The sequence below is a fragment of the Cavia porcellus genome, unplaced genomic scaffold (genome assembly GCF_034190915.1).
Source record: "Cavia porcellus strain 051 isolate PalLab524CR breed Dunkin Hartley unplaced genomic scaffold, mCavPor4.1 scaffold_13, whole genome shotgun sequence".
Taxonomy (NCBI): Eukaryota; Metazoa; Chordata; class Mammalia; order Rodentia; family Caviidae; genus Cavia; species Cavia porcellus.
The window spans coordinates 10,208,483-10,230,128 of NW_026947496.1; the positions used below are offsets into that span (position 1 = coordinate 10,208,483).

The 21,646-nt window shown below is 47.5% G+C and overlaps 1 long non-coding RNA gene and 1 pseudogene across 3 annotated transcripts; one reads left to right on the top strand and one right to left on the bottom strand.

The window, feature by feature from the left end:
• Positions 1-692: 692 nt before the first annotated feature.
• On the bottom strand, positions 693-2,114 carry LOC100718305 (DNA/RNA-binding protein KIN17-like; annotated as a pseudogene).
• A 14,898-nt stretch (positions 2,115-17,012) lies between these two features.
• LOC134478481 (uncharacterized) lies at positions 17,013-20,564 on the top strand. Of its 3 annotated transcripts, XR_010051116.1 has the most exons (4): positions 17,013-17,132; positions 17,540-17,668; positions 18,106-18,183; positions 19,266-20,564. It is a non-coding gene; the product is annotated as an uncharacterized LOC134478481 (long non-coding RNA). The 3 variants fall into 3 exon arrangements; XR_010051114.1 differs by having other exon boundaries at positions 18,106-20,564; XR_010051115.1 differs by having other exon boundaries at positions 17,550-17,668; positions 18,106-20,564.
• The last annotated feature ends 1,082 nt before the right edge of the window (positions 20,565-21,646 follow it).

Below are 21,646 nucleotides of genomic sequence, written 5' to 3' on the forward strand. Positions count from 1 at the left end.
GGGGGTAGGGGGCTCCCCTTCACTCACTTGAACCAGGGTCAACCTCCCTGACTTTTGTCCCAAAGTCCACGACCCAGAGGCCTTTAAAGATAAGAACAACAAAGACCCCTGCAGATCCTGAAATCCCAAACCAGGAGGGATACAGGCCCAACAGGTCTGACATGATCTACAGTGGCCTTGTTTCCCTTGGTGCTTGTTTAAAGGCTCCTGCATATGGACAGCATCTCATACATCCAAATGTAACAGGGAATTATGGGAAAGGACTTGCGCTGTGGACACGGCTGGCAGGACTCAGCAGCCTGTCAATCATCCGTCAATAATGCCTTGAAAGACCCAATGGGAGGCCTGTAGGCCTGGCACAATGTTTCAAATTCTTTTATTTTTTTTTAAAGTTATACAGTATTAAGGTAAAAATTGGTACTTTAGAAGATATCATTAGAATTTTCTATAAATTTAGCCAAGCACCTATACAATTGTATTTAAATGAGTCTGTTTGTTTCATACAAAGAACTATCCAAACACAGGAATCTCCTACTACTTTGGCAAGCACCAGTGTGATGTTTCCGGATTTTTGTTTTTTGGTACCAGCAATTGAATTCACGAAGTTGGGCTTGTCATGCAGGCAGCGTGCCACTGAGTGTCCTTGGCCAGATGTTTTAAGATTTTAATGCATTGTTAACAAATTTTTCAACTCAGGCAAGTTTAGAAATGTCTTCATACTGCATTCCTTCAACTCTGCGTCCTTTGAAAGGGCCAGGTTCAAGGAGTATAGTAGTTGAAAAAGTTTTTTCATTGATGATTCCAGGGTGCCTGAATTTCCTCCGTAACCTCCACTGAAAACCAGGATTCTTTTTCCCGGTGCTGCAGTGACTGTCTCTAAAGGAGTCTGGTCAGGTTTCAGCTGGTCTCCAGAGCTGATCTTTACGCGGCTGTGTAATTGTCGACGACCCCCTTAGCCACACCCTTTCCTGATGGTGTTTCTCTCCAAGATTTTTGGTTTTGATTTTCACAATGATTTCAGGCTGCAGCCAATAGTCTGTTCGCCAAGTTCTTTTCTTCTCTTCTTCGATCGCCACGAGTTCCTCAAGCGCAGGCCTCCTTTTCCTTTCCTTAGCCTGAGCCGAGCTCTGGGAAGGTTCTTTTCCTTTCACTGAGGCCATTCTCCCCAGCATCGTCAGTGCGCTGGACCCCAAACAATTGGATCGGGACGCCGTTGCTCCTGCTGAAATACCTGCTCCTCAATTCACATGAAGTGTAACTTTCTCTTCATCGCTTTCTCTGCTTAATTCTGTACACACAGGGGCCTCCTGCTCCTTCCTTTGCAGACCCCTTGGCACCTGTTCTGCAATCAATGTGGCAGTCTTTTCTTCATCCTCGAGGTCCTGCTTCTTCTTGCCCAGCTCCCGATGCCGGCGAACGGTTTCCGGGTCCCTGTCGATGTACTGAACACACCAGCCTTTGGGGTCTCATTCGCCTGATAGGCCTTGTCTGCCCAGCCACACTGTCTCTTCCCCTCATATCAGGACACACGGCTGGGGCTTCGAGCTCACCCACACAATCCACGCTGCTCTCCCCATCCCAGCATCTTAATTTAATATTTGCGAGAACCCTTTTCCCATAAAGTCCTGTGCATAGGCTCCAGGGATTAGGAGGTAGATGTCACTTTTTGGAGGCCATCATTCGGCCCATCATGGTCCCCAGGGCTCCAGTGAGTGTCTCAGAAGCAATGGCGGGCAAGAAAAGGCAGAGAGTATGGCAGGGTAGACAACAGTGACTGATGACTGACCCTGGGAAATGTGACTCTACTTCCTTCCTAGCTTTGCTGGGTGCTAATAGCAACCCTTCCAGGCAGAGTTTATTATGGGAAAGCCGAGCATCAGCCCAGGCAGAGGGAGAGGCAATAAAATAAAGCACTGAAACCACAGCGCATTCCCGATGGGAAGCAGTGCACGGCAAGCTTATAAGATGGATTAACACGGATGCAGCCAGAAGCAGAAGCTTCAGGCAAACAGGAGGAGGAGAGTTCAGAGCACGAGTTGAGGTTGGAAGGCTAAACTGGTGAATCCACAGCCAGAATCCTCACCACGCTCTGCCAGGGGCCGCCCAACTTCCATTCACCTCGCTGCTCTTGACTAACCTCCCCATACTTGGCAGAGCCAGTCGGTTCTCACAAGTCTCCACGGCCTGCGCCCTGGAGCTGTGGGGTTGATCGTCCTGGTGTTGGGGAACCTTTCCTTTCCTCCCACCTGGAACACCGTTACACAGTTTTACAGAGCACAGTGTGGTTTGCTTTGTACAGTTGATACCTGTCTCTATCAATGTGAGGTTTAATACATTTGCTCCACTCTTCATGGACTTCATTGTTCATGACATTGTGCAAATGAGAGGATGTAAATCAGCCCTGGAGGGGGTGAGTGAGGTTTGCAGATAATGGCGCTATCAAGTGAAATACGTCGTCACATGCTCTTTGCATATGTAAAGGCCACTCCGAGAATTCTCTGGCTTCTCATTTTTTTGCATTAATATTTGGAAAGAAAAGAACAATTAAGCTATTCTGTGGAGGGAAATTTAGACAAACCTGATGTCAATAGTTGGCTTTGTTCTAAGTTTGGGGCAGAAATTGAGAAGCATAGCATTAGATAGGTCAAGAGGCGTGGGAAGGACATTTGAGTCAAGGAAAAGAGTGTAGAGAGTGATTTCTAACCTTTCATTTGTGAGGGCAGACAGTCACAGACCCCACTGAGGGTCTGACGAACACTGGATTCTCTGCATACATATGTATGTATGCATATGTATAAATGCATACACATAAAACCCCATGCACATCCCTGAGGGGATGCAGCCTCCCCATTAGATAGGTCAAGAGGCGTGGGAAGGACATTTGAGTCAAGGAAAAGAGTGTAGAGAGTGATTTCTAACCTTTCATTTGTGAGGGCAGACAGTCACAGACCCCACTGAGGGTCTGACGAACACTGGATTCTCTGCATACATATGTATGTATGCATATGTATAAATGCATACACATAAAACCCCATGCCCTAACCCTAACCCACGAGCTCCTAAAGACATTCAAGGAGGCCAGCTAGAGCCCTCGGTGCACACTCAGTATGCCAGGATCGCCAGCACCACTGAACAGGTGGCTAACACAGAAGAGAAGAGGAGGCAGGGAGCACGGGAAAACCTGAACGAGCACTCAAGTTTCTCTTGCTTTTAGTTTCTTGCTTTTGTCTCCCGTTTAAGGAGAACACACAACACATCCCCACTGGCTTTGCCACTGAAAACACCTCTGAGGCGTGTGTCACAACGGTAACTGTTGTCTGCGTTGTTTTTCAGGCAATTGGAGATAGTTTGAAGCAGTTGAAACCACTGACCCTTCGCTTGGTCCTATGCACATGTCCAGTGGGGAACTTTGACATCAGAGGGTCAAAACTTCACCCTTTAGGTACACTAACACTGCCCTGTTCTGAGCATGGGTCCAGAAAGAGCCATGAAGTTTGATGATGCTTGTGTGGACCACTGGTCACTTCATCCGTCCTTATCACCTTTCCAATCCCTTCCCTAGCATTCAGATCATCCTGTTTCTTTATCATAATTACCCCAAGGGACATAAATTTTACACTGGTTCTCCCCCCTCAGCACAGCTAGCTGCTGGTAAACAAGCTGTTTTTCTTTTGCAAAGCTTCATTTCAATGATCAACATGTTGCATAGCTGCAGAATGAGCTGGAAAACTACATAAAAAAGCTTGAATGCCGAGATGAAGGGGACATCACTGTATTCTGTGGTGGGAGAGGGGAGTTGAATATTTGGGGGAGGATACACGCTGATGACCAAAGAAGGGGACCCAGACCTTGACCAAGCCACCTTTGTAAGCTTCAGTTATAAAATGGGGACAATGCACAGTGTTCTTATTTCATAGGGCTGTATCAGGTCAGGGGGACAGCAAACAGGCAGCACATAAGCAGGTGTGATAAACCTTCCAGGTTACCAAAGGATAAAATGCTCTTTTTAAGATTAATTCAATTGTAACTTGGTGGGTACCTTCACTCAGAGCCTTCCACCATGAAGCAGGGAACATCTAATGTGGTTTGCAATGGTTACTTTGGGCAATAGAATGAGAACATGTATAATATATTAGAAAATAATCTAGATGGAATGAATGTATCATGTAAAAATAAATGTTGTACTCCAGGCAGATGATTACCTCTCAACGTGAGAGGTAAGGTCCTGAGTGGGATCAGGAAGAAGATGGGAAATATTGATCCCATAAGTCCCTGAAGTTTTCCAAAGATCTTTCTTCCAAAACCAGATGGGAAGTGAATTAGACTTCCTGTGAATTATGGAATATTAAATTTTATAACCAAACCGAATTGATGTCTTATGCCTGGAACGATTGAATCTATTGGGAGCAGCTTAGATTATCTTTACTATTGATTCATGAAAAAGGTTTTGGCAAATGGTCTCCAGCAAAGAATTCAGCCAGGAACAGCATTTGTCATCCCAGATGTCCACCTTTTGGGCAGAAAAATTCACCTGTCTTTTTCTAAAAACTTCCTAGTGGTCTGCCGAAAGAACCAGCGACATCGTTATATCATGTGTAAATGGAAAAGCTTCGTAAATGGGCTTTTGTGGAGACACTCTGGTTTGGTGCTAATAAACTCTAAACTTACCTGAAAATGTAGTCGTTCAGGGTCACTTAATAAAACCCATCTGGGCACCCAAAGATCAGTTAGCTACTGGAGAGAAGAGATAGGAACCTGGCCCATCACTGCACCGGGAGGAAGCAGACAGTGTCAGAGGTGAGTGTCTACTAGACACAAGAGATAAGTGAGTTCAAATAGATTTTTCTTTATTTGGGAGCCCCAGAAAGAGCCTAGTGTTTTAAAACCTGTACGTTCACTCCCTAAAAAGTTAGTTGAATTCAAAATTTTGAAGGTTGCGCTTCCTCCCATTTACCCAGCTTTCTATGCTCTTAATTTAAAGCTTATCTACAATGCCACCTCCTCTGAGAAGCCCTGGCGAGCTGGGTAACCCGCTCTGGTCATGCTGTCCCAAGGCCCTGTTGCACACTCATTGATTCTTGCATGCAGCTATTTGCTCAGGGTCTGCTTCTGACCCAAGCAGGAGGTGCGTGGGCCCTGTCATTTGTGCTTGCTGCCCCTGGCACGTGAATGAATGACCCACATTTGTGCAGTGGTGAACCCGAGGAGCTTTTGAAATATTGAAGCAAACTGACTCACACGGGTCTCACAGTCCCAGACATATTCCGCTTTCACCTCCGCAGAATCTTCAGATTTCCTTCTTGTAATGACCCTCCACAGCGGCTCTGCACTGTCCCGACTCAGAATTTCCTTACATTTTGGCCCCTGCCATGGTCTCTGGAGCGTTCTGCCTGCTTTGGGTCGCCGTCCTCCCCACGGCCTCCCATCTTCTCCCGCCAGGTTCCTGTTCAATTTGTGTCCAGGAAGCAGAGCCATTATTCTGAGTCTCAGTTTCCCTCTGCCGCGTCTCTGTCCCCCCCCCCATGATCTCTTAGATTCGGGGTGTCAGGAGCTCCTCCCTTTTTCATAAAGAGCTTGCATTTTCTTGCCCTCGAAAGCACTTCTCACTGTTTGCTCAGGTAGAAGACAACTTCTAACACCAAACTCAAATATTATCTCCTTCAAGGAGCTTCCTCTGATTTTGCTAAACCAAAAGTGACCTCATCTGATTACGTTCTGTCCCTTTCTTATTTTATGAAATACTTCATATAAATATCTGACCTCTCTCACTAAGTCGTGTAACCCTAAGGGTGGGGAGAAAATCTTAGGCATCTTTGCCTCCTACAGAGGGCACTTAGCCCTACTTAGCCTTGTAACGGGAGTGTATTAACGAGCTTCCTGTCACTAGGACAAAACACCTGAGGCAATAAATTTAAAAGAGAAAAAGTTGGCTCACGGTTCCAGAGGTTGCAGCCAGTGGACACTGAGCTGTACTGTTTTGGGTCTGTGGCTACATAATACATTATAGCAGAGGAGGCTGTTCAGCTTCAGGCAAAGAGTAACACAGTTATTGGGGTCCCAACATCTCCTTTGGGGCCAAGCCCCCTGACTGGAAGTCCTCACACTAGGATTTATTTTTAGATTTTCCACCATTTCCCAATAGTATTGCAGACCGGGAACCAAACCAAACACATGGACGGGCCCTCGCAAGGGGATACTTGATATAAATCATGGAAAGAAGGGCCATTTTTGAGTTCTTATTTTATTTTAAGGCCAGGAAAGTGCAAAACACCCTGCAATGCATTAGTCATGATTATTGCCAAGGAAAGAAATCTGCCTCCTATTTGAAGAACTGGCCGGCCATGGATTGTGGTTTGGATGGTACAAACCATCAGATGAGACTTTGCGATTTACAGCAGCTTTTCACTGGCTTGTCTTCCTCGGGTCTCCCAACCTGGGGAGGTGTGGTGCCTCCATTTCACAGCTGAGAAAACTGAGACCCAGAAAGGAGAAATGACCTGAAATTCAACAGCCTGGTAGATGAGAGGACGGGTGCTCCGGTCTCACGACTGCAAGCCACTTGCTCTCTCCTCTCCTATGCCCTGGTCACAGGCTGGGGGGCTCAGAAGGGTGAAGGCTGATAAACTTGAGATGGGCCTGGAAACTACCGTTTTTACATGAGCTTTCCACCTTGGTGAGAAAGATTGAAAATAAACGGGTTAATCCTTCAGATTAGGAAATTGGAGTAAAGAAAATATCAGAAAGTAGCACTTTAATCAGGCAGTGATTTTGACATTTGACAAAGGAAGTGAAAAGGGCCCTTTTCCATGCCATGGGCAGGTCACGCTCAGGAGTCTGTGTGTCTGATCCTCATCTCCCAGAATACAAAAGAAATGTGCTGTGATGGGGATGCGGTGCGTGTAGGAAGCTCGTGTGTTAGGAGCTCGGGTGGTGAGACCGTAAGAGGTGAGGTCTGATGGAAGGTGGCCGGGCCACAGGGGCACCACAGTGAGTGCAGGTATTGCAGGACTAGATTAGTCCCTTAGATAATGGGTTACTGTAGGTGAGATTGGTCCGCTTGCTTCTTCTGAGCGTGGACCTCTCTGTCTTCCATGTACCGTCTGGCCATGCAATCCACCTTGAGGCCTTCACTAGGAGCCAAGCGTGGCACCAAGCTCGTGGGTCTCCTGAGCTGAAGTAAGTCTCTTTCCTGTGTAAAGGAAGCAGTCTTCGGTGTTTTGTTATAGCAACTGAAAATGGACTCAGACCATACGATCCTAGGAGCAGGAGAGAAAAAGAGTTCAGACATTAGACCTGGATTCACGTTTCAGCCTTGCCCCTTGCGGGCTGTCTGGCTTTGAGAAAATGTTGGAGCCTACATCCTCTTTACTGTAAGAGAAATATCACCGCAATCCTGGGTCAGATGCTCTAAATCAATGATTTCATTCAGTTCTCTCCCAGCTCCTCAGAAACAGGTTTTATTATACACTTTTGAAACTAAGATTGATTCCTTCCTCGTTCTGCAGACAAGAAATGGGTGCAGGAAGGTGAAAAGCCAATAGCAAGATTAATCCAACCCACTCACTCACTATCAAGCAGTCCATCTTCCATCATGTAACCAGGTCGGGAAGCCCACCCCAGCCTGGTTCACGCAGCGGTTGATGGGGAATTGTGTGTCTGAAGTGTCAGGATGATAGTAATTAAACGCCTGCTCGTTTATTTTCATACTTTATATCCAGGAACCTGTACTTCTTTAAACTGTGTTGAATGAGAAACCCTTTGTTTAATGATGGTGATATATCAAGTTTGGGCTTAAACTTAGGGTGTTTGTTTTTTTAAAGAGAGGATATTTTTTACGGTTCTGAAAATGCAATAGAACCAGGCAGCACCTTCCACCCGGTGGCAGCAGATCCCACTAGCTGGGAGAGTCCGTAGGAAGCATAGAAAGAGCTTTTGACGTCTTGCTTTTCACAAAAACAAACCCATAAATGAGGACGCCTATCATGAGCACAGCAATGAGCTTCTTGACAACGGATGTCAATACATAATAGAGAGTTATAGGAGTTAATCAAGGAAAACAGATCCGGGAAGAAAACAGTGCACGCGAATTATGGATGGTGCGAAGACTCAGCCCTGCATTTTCAATGATTATTTTCATCACGTTATCTTAGCCCTTTTAATGATCACTCTGGCATCAATGCCCTTGGATGACGCTCGTGGCAGAGGGCCAGGGAGCATTACAGAGGAGGGCTCTGAGAACCGTGAAGAGGGCGGAGCCACCAGAGGCTGAGGCCCAAGACTCAGAGCTGATCCTGCTTCTTCTCAGCTGTGTGACCTTCAGCCAATGCCTAATCTCCTGGGACTCCTGTCAGGGACGCACACTTCTTCCCCAAATCACTTCCTGCTCCCCTAACCGCACGGCAGAAGGCAGGAGCAGCCTCGGGACTGACTAGCTGATGTGATGTCCACAGGAGGGGCATCTGCCCTAGCCGGGCCTGGCCCATGGACACCTCCATCTGCTCCTGCCTCTCTTTCCCCCTGCCTGTTTGAAGAAGAGGCTCTGAGGTCCTCTGGGAGGACAACGCCACAGAGGGAAGGGGCCTGGGCCCTGCAATGCGACAGGAAAGGCTGCCACACCAAAAGTGGTCCGTGCACAGAACCGTCACGTGAGCAGGAAATGCATTTTATCATGCTAAGCCTGTGGTAATCTGTGGCTTACCTATTACTGAAAGTAGCCATAAGTTTTACAAACTCAGATTCATTTTGTCCACACCATGAGGAACAATTACAACCCTTATATCAGGGGTCTTAAAGATCTGAAAGGAATGTATAAGAAATCAGTTTATAAATTTTACAAGTCCCTTTCGTTGATCTGTGCAGTCAGGCTGATTGCAAACTCACAGGTACTCTACTGGCTCCATCATGGAAAAGACTCCTACCCTAGCTGTGACCACCCTTCCTATTTGGAGTTCTCCTACTGAAAGCTACAGAGCAGACTGCAAGACCAAGAATAGCATCAGAAAAGGGACTATCCTCTCATCTGGGGGTTTCTTGCATTTTTTTCCACTTTGCCACCTGGAATTTTCTCTCCTACTAATTCTTCTTTTCGGGTAACAGAAAAGATAGCCTCCCACTAATTCTAGAATATGTGTTGTCTCCTTGAAAAATTATGTTGGCATTTGGTTTCCGATGCAGCAGTGCTGGAAAGTGGTCAGGCCAACCATTGTGAGTCAATCAAATAACAGATAAGTGGGTTATTGTGGAAGTCATTTTATTATAACAACAAGCTCTCTCTACCATACCTGCTCTGACTCACCAAGCGAAGGCCTCTGCCTTGTATGGTGGAGCAGGGAGGCCTCAGCAGAATCTGCCACCATGCCCTTGAGGTTCCCAGCCTCCACACCATGAGCTAAAGAAATCTCGTTATGGTTGAGATCCAAATTTGTCCACCAAAAGAAGTCTCATGTGTTCAGAGATGAAGCTTTTGAAAGGTAATTAAATCACTGTGCTATGTACACCACTGGATTAATCCACTTACGGGTTCGTAGTTGAGTGCGCGGTGAGGAAGTGGGTCTGACTGGAAGAGCTGGGTCACTGGGAGGATAACTAGGAAGGGTGTGTTTTTGTTTCTCATTTATCTCTTCTTCCTCCCTCCTTCCCTCCCTCCCCCTGTTCCTTTGTGGCTGGGTTGAGCAGCTTTCCTCTACCAGGCCATTTCTGCCTCGGGAACAGCTGATCATGGGCTGAACCCTCTGAAGCTGTGAATTTCTTCTGTGAGCAGTGTCAAGTATTTTATCACAGCAATGAAAAGTGAATAACATAAACCTCTATTGTTTATAAGTTTCCTAGTTGCATCCATTTTGCTTTAGCAACAGAAAATAGACAAAGATGCCTGTCTATTAGGGAAAGTCAGAATACTATTTTTTTTTAGAATGAAAGTATTTACCCATTGAAGATTATCATTACTAATATCTTGGTATGTTTCTCCTTGTATTTCCTAAAGTATATATACTGTTTAAAAATTTGCCATAGTGGAGAAACAAATACATTTTGGTATCTTGTATCAATTTTGCATTTTGCTTGCTTTTATCATAAGCTTATTACTCTTTTTGACGGCGGGTACCGGGAATTGAACTCAGGATCTCATGCTTACCAGGCAGGCACTGTGCCACTGAGCTAAATCCCCTAAGTATTCCACTGATTAGTCATTCCGTAATTTTCCTTAGGCTGTTTCTAGGTTTTCATTGTTGTAAGAAGTACTGCAATGGACATATCTGTGTACTTTGGATTATGTATTTTGTGGTCTAAATTGTTTAAGGCCATTTAGGTTTGAGGGCTGGGGAATATGTACAAATCTATTCTATTTCATAGTCACAGTTTGGCTTCTGGACTGTAACACAATCACAGGCTTCAGAGGGCCCTGTAGATGGTGCCTGAAACTCTTGCTGACTGAACAGAAATTCTTCTTTGCATCAGTTTTGGGTACAGAAGCAACAGCTGTCTGAACATGACGGATGAGACGGTTAATTTTTAGGTGCTAACTCGCCTAGGTAAGTGATACCCAGATAACTGGTGAAACATTATTTCTGGGTGCACCCATGAAGGCGGTTTCCTAAGAGACGGGCACTTGAATTGGTGGACTGAGTAGAGAAGGTCCACTCTCCCGCAGTGTGGTTGGCCCCATGCGATCAGGGGAGGACCTGCACAGAAGACAGAGGAAAGAAGGAGAATGCTCCCGCTTCTCCCTGTCACTCTGCATGTGTGTGCGCCTGCCTGTCTTCCTCAACTGTTATAACCATTTTCTTTTGCCCTTAGACTTCAGAACACTAGGTTCTCTGGCCTTTGCACCAGTAGCTCCTCAGGTTTGGGGTCTCTGAACATGGACTGAGCCAAGCTACTGACTTCTGCGGTTCTCCGGCTCGCAGGCAGCTGTCCTGAGATTCCTCAGCCTCTGTACGTGTTACGTTTATACCTAGATGTCCCTCCAAAGCCTCACGTGGTCGTAGGTGGGGCTTTCAGAGGTGGATGGATCTAGGGTGTGCGATACTTGGATTCAGTGTGTGGTGCTAGGATGAGTGTGTGATGACTAAACTAGTCCTCTGATTGGTTTGGAATAGTTCTGGGTGTGGGTAATGGGAAGGCCCACCGTGGGCATGGATGGCACCACCCAAAGGGTGGGGAGCCCGGACGGGGTAAATGGGAGAGTCAGGCTGCTGCTGCCCTCCTTGCTGCCGCCTGCCTTGCTGCCGCCTGCCTGCCATGGACCATTTCTCCTCTGTGAAGCCCTCTGCTGCACTTCCCTGCCTTAGGGCCAGACACCCATGAACTGCGAACTACAAGAAACCTCTCCCCCTTTAACTTTGGGTGGCAGGTATTTTGTCTCAGCAACAACAACAAAATAACCAAGACAATAATCATATGAACAAATTCCCCTAATAATTCTCTTCTCTGTAGGTCTCTGTACACCTCCTACTTTACTGATTCTGTCCCTCCGATGAACTCCAGTCAGCACAAGGACAATGGAGGAAACCCCCTCTCCTCCAGTTCTCGGCTTCACTCACACATCCCCCTTTTCTTAGGAGAGTCTTGGGGTCCTGTCTCATGAGCTGACAGCTATGATTAAACTAACATACTTCTTGAAATTTTATTATTTTTTCTTTCTTTATATCTCAGCATTTTTTTTATTAAAACAGTGAACATAAACACAAAGTTCAGTATTTAAAATTGTACAGGTCAGTGAATTTTAGTGTAATTACAGTGGTCCAACTATTGCCACTAATTCCACAACATTTTTATCCCCCAAAGAAACCCTGTACCCACTAGCAATCACTCCCTGAACCCTAAATCTTCACTGCTCAGCCCCTGGCCACCACTGGTCTACTTTCTGCCTCGTGGATTGCCTATTTAGGACTTCATAAAAATGGACTCTGGAGTTTGTGGCCGTTTTTTTGTCTGACTTCATTTAGCATTACATTGTCAAAGCTTATTCATGTTATCATGTGTGTAGTACATGTCCTTTTTATGACTAATATTTCACTGTATGGATCTATTACATTTCATTCGTCTCTTTATGACTATTTGAGCTGCTTCTGTGTTTCAACTATTGTGAGTAACCCTTAGCTGGACATTTGTGCACAAGCTATTATATAAATATAGATTTCCTGTTTTCCTAGGTGTGTCTCTAGGAGTATAATTTCTGTTTAACTCCAAGTTTAATTCATTGGATAATAGACAAACACTTTCCCATAGGAAAATGCCATGATATATTTCCACCAGCACTGCACGAGGGTTCTAAGCTCTCCAAATCCTCTCTAACTTTTATTTGTCCATCTTTTTATTATATCCATCCCAGAAGATGTGAAATAACATCCTACTGTGTTTTGATTTGCATTTTCCTAGTGACAGATGACATAGAATGTCTTTTCTGTTGCATATTGGCCATGTATATATATTCTTTGATACACATTCAAATTCTCTTTTTCTTGTTTCATTTGACTAGGTTTTCTTTTTGAAGACAGGGTCTTACTATGCAATCCAGGCTGGCCTTGAACTCAAACTTGTGGTTATCCTCCTGCCTCAGCCTCCCAAGTGCTGGGAAGAGTTCTTTGGCCACTAGCTCCTTTTTTGAAAATATTTTCTCACTTTATGGGTTTGTTTTCACTATCTTGATATTTCCTTTTGCAACATAAAAATTTAAATTTTGATGAAGCCTGCTTTACTTGTTCTTTCTTTCATTGCTAATGCTTTTGGTCTCATGTCTAGGAAACCATCGCCAATACAGACACAAGAGTTTATTTCTGTTTTCTTCTAGGAATATCAGTCTTACACTTACCCTTAAATCTCTGACTCATTTCAGATTAAATTTGTACGTGATGTGAGAATAGATCATTGTTTTACACATGATTACCTAGTTATTTTGGGGGAGCCATTCTTTCTCCACTAAACTGGCTTGAACCTTTGTAAAAAACCAATCAATTACCAATACATATCTTTGTTTCTGTATCCCCAATATATGTTTTTCCTTACACCAGTTCCCCATCGTCTTAACTAATGCAAATGTGTCATACTTTGAAACTGGGAGCCTCTGTCTTCTAACTTCATTCTTCAAGATTGTGCTGACTATTCTTGGTTCCTTGGTGTTCTAAATGAATTTAAAAGTCAGTGTACACAAGAAAGAAAAATGCGGGTGGGATCTACAGATTGCACCGGCTCTGTAGATCAAGTCATGGTCTTAGTTACTTTTTTCACTGCTGAGACAAAATACCCAGCACCCAAAGTCAAAGGAGGAAAGTTTATTTGCTAACGGTTTGTAGAGGTTTCAGTCCGCAGTCAGCTGGCTCAGGCAGGGTGGTGTGCAGAGGGCACAGCACAGGAGAAACAGTCCATGGCAGGCGGGAGCAGAGGCGGCAAGCCAGCAGCAAGCTCTCAACTCACACGAGCAACAGCTGCTGGATTTCTCTGTAGGACAAGACACTTCTCTCTCCTCCAACCACTTCTTAAATAGAAAGCTTTGCCTTCTAAAAGGGGAGGTGAGTTGGTGCCAAAAATACATATTCAGGGTCATCAGATGACTGCACTCCTGGAGCACCCAACGATCTCCCTCTTGGCAAAGCTCTGGCTGAGCTACTCTGGGAACCAAGCTTCCAGCACATGAACCAGTGGGGAGCACAGCCCATCCAGACCACAGCAGTGTGCAGTGCTTAAGAGCTACTTAATTCCTCCGCATCTTTGTCCTGCCCTTACAGGTGCACAATCCAGGTGTTGGGTGACCGCATGGGTTTTGAGTTTATAGTAGAAATTAACTTATTTAATTTTTTACAAATATAGTTATTTAATTATTTGAGACAAGGTCTTGCTATGTAGTTCAAACTGGCCTTGAACTCACTATGTATGTGGCCCAGGTTGGCCTTGAACTTGTCGCGATCCTCCCACCTCAGCCTTCTAAGTGATGGGATTACAAGTGTGCACCACCACGCCTGGCCTGAAATCAACTCATTTTTAGTGACAGATTTCCCAGAGTCAGTCTGCAAGCTGCAGTCATCTACACCAACACAGCTTCCTGCTCCTGCAGCACCCCTTCCCCCCGCTGTCCCCTCCCCCACCTCCTCTTAGCCTTGCTTTGCCAGGTCAAGGCAAGGGTGCCATTTCCAGATTCATTCAAAGCTGCCACCCGTCCTCTGGGCACCGGAGCAGCTCCGTTTCCGTGCAGCCCAGGACAATGGTCTTCAAGACTCTCAACACAGCAAGCAGCTCCGCCCGGACCTGGAATCCCCGAGCCATCTTCCAAAACCCTAGAGCTGCAGGCTCTTGAGCTCCTAACCAGACTGCGGCCGGACTGCAGCACTAGAGGTGGAAAAGGCATCGCCTGCCTTCTATCCTTGCTTCCGGCTCATTGCACGGCTCGCCCTCCCTCCTGAGTTGCCACACGGAAGCCTGGAGAAACTCAAGGTCGCCCCACCCACAGCGGGCACCTGCTCCGGGTGAAATGTGAGTTCTGATGGCTGAAGAGTAACAGTCTCAGCAAGCAGTGTGAAATAAAATGACGCAGATAAGACACACACACACACACACACACACACACACACACACACACACACACACCCTGCATTTCCTCCAGGGCTCCATAAAATCCATTTCAGGTAAAATATACTTTTGTTCCCCAGCCCTGCTCCCCCGTGCCATGAATGTTTGCTCAGAGGCAGCTCCTGTGGTTCCGGAAGAAGCCAGGTAGCCACTTGCTGGGGATTCTGGCAGGGCTCCGAGGCAGCAGGTGGGTGGTTCGCACAGCCTCCCAGGCTCAGGAGGAGTCAGAAGCTGCAGCCTGGGTTACGCCGGAGGGTGAGGCAGGAGGCCTGGAGGAAGCCAGGTAGGAGCCTGGCGCCTCCAACTCGCGGTTCTCCTTGTGGTTTCCCGTCAACCCGCAGTTAGACGTGTGGTGAGCTCACCGAAGGGTGGCAGATGGTTCCAGGTGTCCAAATACAGAAGTCAAGGACTCTAGGAGCCAGGCCCGGAGGACACAAACACCCAAGACACATCCTCAAACTTGGAGAGCTCACAGCTCATTAGCAACGACAGACACACACATAGTGACACACAGAGAAGAGAAAACTCGTCTTCCACCCTCTTCCCCTCCCTGTCTTCCCTCTCTTGATCCCCTTTGAAGAAGATCTGCCCACTTCCCACTGTCTTTTATTTTGTTCATTATTTACACACCCCCATGTAAGATGACCTGGCTCCACACAAGGAACATCAGCCTCACGTGAGGCAAACATGTACCAAAAAGAAGGGAGGAAGGAGAAAGGGCTCAGAGGCGACGAAGGCTGGAGGGCAGGGAAGGAAAGGTGTTCTGTCCAGGCACCAACCCCGCAGATGGCGTGCAGGCATTAGGTATGCAAAACGGACAGGGAAAATGAAGAAAAAAAGAAGGGAAAAGACACATACACAAGGTAGATAACTGCACTACTGATCTCCGTTAGTTCATCAAAAAGAACTGTTTGTGCTGTCGTTGTCTGACTGAGCATCGTGTTTCATGCCTGGATTTTGTAACCTGAGCAACTACTTCTAAGATAACAATATGCAATATATTGACTAGTGTCCATCTCCTATGATATTGTTTTGAAATTCTGCCTTTTTGTTTTTAAATTAAAGTTTTAACAAATTAGCTGATGCACACACACACACACACACACACACACAATAAAAAGAAAAGAGAAAATGCAGGCAAGTTTTGGGTGTGGAGTGGGGCAGAGCGGCTCATTCTGGAGGACGAGGAAGACCCCAGGCGATCGATGTCCAGGCATTTGGGGGAAAGGCACAGTTCCACCCAGGAGCACGCATGTGGAAGAGTGTTCTTGCTGGTGGAAACCCAGGGTGAAGGGTGACATCGGGCGAGGTTGTACTGTAGTCCTGCTAGGGCTTGATGTAAGGTCCAGGGGTGGACCGCGAGCTGCTGCCCTGCTGGACCACGCAGGTCCCGGTGATCCTAAACCCAGTGTTGGTGAAAGAACTAAATAAGCAGTTTAAAAGAAGACAGTTTACCTGAAGGTGGGGAACGGAGGGGAGAACAGAGGTGGCAGGAGACGGGGTGCATTGCAAAGGGTTCTCCCCTGATCCTTTCATTGAGACCTTTGTGCCAGGAAGGCTCTTGGAATCTGATTGTCTTTCATCCTACCCTTGGACTCCTTCCGGTCCTGTAACCTTTCCCTGCCCTTTGGTGGGGGTAAGGTGGTGGCTGAGGCTTCTGGACCTTGGGCTGCAGGACAGAATGAAGATGAAGCTTGGAGTTTTAGGGTAAGCGCACCACCAGCAACTTCCCTGTCCGCAGTTCTTGGTCTTTGTCTCCCTTTGCTTGAGTTTGGCTGCACGTGTCTAATTTCTCAGAATCGAGCTGCCTTTGCTCTAATTACTCGAGCCTGGCTGCAGAGGTCAGAGCTGTCCATTAATTTTTAGTAAAGCTCACTGAAGCCTTCACCTCTTTCTCTTTCCTACAGTGCCCCTGTCCCTAGGAAGGGCTTTGTCTCCCCACCCCCAATCTCCAGCACCCTCCAAAGCCACCCCAAATCAGCGAGCTAAGTAAAACCACACAGGGGCTGTGGGTTTGAAGCTTTAAGCCAGGTCTGCCACCTTCTTTGTTAATTTGCACGGCAGCCCCTCAGGATGTGGATTGAGATCGGGGACAAAGGATGATTGGGACAGAAACAGGAGCAGGAAGACCATGAAGGGCTTTGGACGCCACACTAGGGCTACGACTTTATCCTATAGGCCAGAGCTTGCAAACTGGTGACCAAGATTTGTTTTTGTTTTTGTTTGGTTTGGTTTGGTTTGCTTTTTTAATCCTAGGGTTTTGGGTTGCTTGTGTTTGTAAGTCTTAAAAGCCAATGCCTTCTAGCATCTGGTGCAAAAGTCAGAAGATGTGACATCACTGGGTTCCGGCTCCTGCCTGAGCTGGCCGGGTTACAGCTGGCCCCTGGACACCAGGCCCAAGCCTTGGCCTGGGTCCCGCCCTCGCCTTCCGGGAGCCTGCGGCGGCAGCACGCCCCCTGGAGGCCACCGGAGCAACTGCCTTTCAGTAGCAGGTTCCACGGGTGACCTTGGGAGAGAAAGGACAGAGAAACAAAGTCCAAAATGCACCCCTGCTGGGGCAGGTGCACTCTGTAAGTGCCGCGAAGCTGCTCAGGGCTTTAGTTTTCTTAAAAGATTTCTTTCCCCCTTCTAGGATTATGCATGTCCCGTTTGCAGAGTGGGGGGGGGGTCCCTCTGGTGTTTTTTCTTTTCCCTCTGCTCTTGGAGATGGGGCTGGGTGGGGCCCAGGAGAACCTCAGCTGGGGACACTGATGCTCTGAGCTTGGAGGGCCGCTGGCCACATCGCTCTGCACATTTCCCCTGCCTTTGTGCTGTTCCTCCCCTGGAGGGACCCCTGCAATATTCTCCCCAAGCTCCGCAAATGTGTTTTAATGAACTGTAATGGAAGGGACAGGAGATTCATAGGGAGGAAGCGAGGCGGGAACATAATGAAAAAGAGTCCCTCGCTGACCCCAGGGTCCTGTGTAATCAACTGCAGTCCCCTCCAGATCATAAAGACAGTTTGTAGAGGAGAGATGGAGTTTCATGGCTACCTCCGCTGCTCGTATCCTGTCCCCTTGGGTGACCACCTGGGCCACCCCTGATCTCCACGACCGTCAGACGTCCGGTATGAGTTTGTGTTCTCTAAAATCAAAGAATGAATTTTAGGAACCACGGAAGTTAAGAGCAGAATATATTTATTGAGAGAAAGAAAGCTTCTGTCTGAGAGAGACCGAAGGGGTCCCCAGTGGCTGGCTGAGGTCCCTGCCTTTTCCGGGGATTTTTCATAGAGCAAAACCATGATGTGAGGCAGGTCCATGGTGGGGGAAATGGGGAACTCACAAGGCAGGTGGGCACGAGGTGGGACAGAGCTGTGGTCAACCAAGAAGATTAATTTTCAGGTAAAACTAATTAAATCAGGAAGATAGGGGCTTGTGAGTCACGGGGCAAGTGGACATGCTTAAAGGGCAGTGATCTTCCTGTAAGGGTTGGGATGGTGACTCCTGGCTTCCTTGAGGTGATCCGCACCTAGCACCATATCAACCCCTGATGTTTTATCCTTAGGTGTGGTTGTATGAGTTTCGTCTTCTGTCTTGAGGTCTGGCCTGAAGCAGAGGTGTGGGTCTCCTCCAAGGTTGCAAGGTACCTGGTCTTCTGCACTGACTCCTTCCAGAGCCCAGCCCTGACTCCTAGAATACTTCTTCTAGCTCAGCTGCCTGTGACAGTATCACCCGGCTGGCAATGCATCTGGCCACTCTTTGTCTATTGCTGGAGCTAATTCGTCCACAGGTGCCCTGTTATTTACTGATTCAGGCCTCTCATTCCGTGCCACTTTGCAACCGTGCACCTTTAAGTAAAATAACAAATGCCCTTTGCATGTCTCTCAATTACAAGTGTCAAGAGAGGGCAAAAGGAAGGCTCTCGATCCCCGGCTGTGTGCTCGCGCTCCCTGGCTCCCAGCGTGTCTGGCTGCTGGCAATCCCTCTTCGGCACCAGCTGCGGTGGCAGAAGTGGGCGGCAGGGAGCAGGACAGAGGGGCACTGGTTCAGAAGCAGGCGTCGGCCCTGGTGCTGGCGCTCGGGAAGCAGGGCCCGATGAGCCAGGGATTCCAGAGCAGGGAGTGCACCAACTTCTGGGAATGAAGAGGTAAAGCAGGGAAGGAGCCAGCAGTGAGGGGCGTGCTGCTGAGTCAGCTCCCCGCGGGTGCTGAGTCACACGATGGTGCTCAGCACTGTGCACAAGCCTGACTCAGCCCACTGAAGGGGTGGGGGAATCGGGTATCTGTACCCTGGGTCCCACCAGTCCCTGGTTGCAGGCCACTTCTAAGAATGTAAATTTCCTGGAAATTTTGTCCTGCTTGCAGAGTAGGGAAAATAGGCCTCGGTGGCCCTGGAAAGTTCTCGGGCAGATGCTGTCAGTGGGAAGCATTACCAGGCTGTACCAAAGTGACAAGGACATGGTCAGTGTGTGGCACAGAGCTAGAATCTGATGCACATTCTTTGAGGACTTCCTGTGTGCTGTGCAGTGCCATGCAGCCTTTGTAGAGATGGAGTTTTATCTCTGTCTTTGCAGACCTGATTGTTGAGTGGAAGAAGCAAGCAAGTAATCAAACAGAGCCCCCTAAAATGGCATCTTTTGTGATGGCAAGAAAGAGAGTTATGTCAAGGAAAGCCTCCCAAGAAGGTGCCATCTAAGCTAGAGCTGAATTAATACTGTCTTTGTAGGTGGGGCAGCAGTATGTGCAAAGGTCCTGAGGAGAGTATGTTTGCAGCAAGTTTGAGAAGCTACACAGAAGCAGATGTACCTGGATAAGAGAGTGCAAAAAAAAAAAAAAAAAAAAAAACAAGAGATAAAGGGGCTGTGGATGAGGACAAGGGTGACTGAAGATCTGGAGGGGAGCCAGAGAGTGGAGATACCGAAGAGCTGCTTGCAGTGCTCCTGGTGGCCAGTGCTCCCCTAGACAAAACATTTCCAGCTATGATTTATGGTGCTTAAGCGTTCATCTGCTTACTATTCTCACCTTGTGCACAAACTTCTCTCATGCAAATTCACAGAGAACTTCTGAAACATTTTAAGTAGACAACCTAACAAAATCGTACTTGGTTTTGCTGCAGACTAATATACAATGCACAGATTATTATTGTTCTAGAATGCAGTGCTTGCTTGATTTAGGTAGTGCTAGCAAGGAAACCGCTGTCCTTCAGATTCCAGAAATAAGCCAGAACGATGGCAAATGTCTGTATCCCAGCACTTGGGATGCCGAGGCAGGAGGACCACAGGTTCCCACCTGGCCTGGGCAACGCAGCAACTTTAATGACTGTTATGGATTAGGAACTGGTGGTCAACTTAACCCCAGCTGGATAACATCAGCATGGCACTGAGCGTAGATGCCCCACCTGAAGAAAGTTGCCAGCATAAATACAGACTGGAGAAGAAGCTATGCATTGTGGGTTCTCCTATGAGTGGCTGTTTGAGCCGTTGGTTCTCCTGGAGAAACTCTGGTCCTCACATCGAGCATTGCTTCCTGGCTCTGGAGGGAAGACATGTGACACTTGGTCTCCAGGATGAACTCGTCACACTGGTTTCCTGGCATGTACTCAACTGTGCTTGTTGTCAGAGGAGCTTAGGGCCTCCGAGTGGCTGAGAATGGCTGTGGTGCCTTTAAGGACAGCCCTGGTCTTTGTTGTGGTCTTGGCTTCAGCATAGAATCCTCATCCCACCAGCACAGCTCCTTTACCCCGCTGGCATGGACTTCCTGGCTTCTACCACTGACCCTTGGGTCTTCCCGGCATGGATCCATAACAGACACTGGCGTGAGTCCTTTTTGTGGGCTTTGGACCTCCAGTTGGACTTGTGGGAGGCATTGTCATGAGCTCTGGGTTTTTATCTGGACTCATGCAGGACATTGTTGTGGGATCCAGGCCCTTGGCTAAGTATTCTATGTCTCTGGTGTTGTGGATAGATTTCCTGCAGTTTCTTGTGTTAACTCTGGGTGACCATCATAAAGAATATTATAAACTCCATGTCCTGATTCTAATTGTTCTCTGCACAACCCCTGACTATAACCATGACTTCAGCCCTATGTCAGAAAACCGGGTGGGCTGGAAATGTGGCTCAGTACAAAGACCCCGGTTTCACTACTGCAAAACAACACAACAAAAACCAAACAATAAAGGGAAAAATGCAGAAACCAAACACCACATCTCTGGCCCACAGCACACTGTGTACGTTCTACTGTGCGGAGGTGGTCGCAGTAATGCCTCCTGGCCTACACTTTACAGCGGGACTCCCACACTCCCTCCAGATACAAAGACAGGCCGGCCTTCTGCCTCTTCCTCATGGAAGCGGATGGGCTGAGGCACTACGGTAATGACACCATGTGACACTGGAGGGCAGATCACAAAGGTGCTGTGGTTTGGACATAGTTCAGTGCTTCCCCAAGTGCTCGTGTGCTGGAAGCTTGGTCCCCAATGCAGTGGTGCTGGGAGTTGGTGGAACCCTTAACCTCGAAGGGGCAGTTGTGGGAGGCGGCTGGGTCTTCAGGAGTGCTGTCCCCAAAGGGACTAATGCTGGTCTTGTGGAGTGAGTTAGCCACAAGAGCAGGTGGTTGGTTATACGAAAGGTCACTCTACCTCTTTGTTTCTCATGCAAGCTGTGATGCAACCAAGGAGACATTGCCAGAGTCTAAAGAGATGAAGCCCCTTGTTCTGGAACTTTCAGTCTCCAAAGCTGTGAGTTAAAGAAACCTTTTAAAATTATAGGTGGCCAGATTCAGTATCTTGCTGTGCAAGTACTCGGTGGACCAATAGGCAGGGCGGGACTTCCTTGATGTTCCCGGGATGCTGGTGCTTGAGCCCCAGGGCATCGGAGGCAGCCATGCTCTGGGAAAGGACACGCCCAGGAAGGAGCCACGGTCAACAGTTTTGGTCAACAGCAGCTGAGGTTCTACCTGACCCGAGTACCAGCTGCCAGCTACCCGTTCCTCCTCTGGCTGCTGAGTCACCCGCTCCTGAGTTCTTGAATCGCCAAATCCATGAGCATAGTAAGTTTTGTTTTAAACCACTAAGTTCTAGGGTAATTTATCGTGTGGAAATAGGTAATTCTT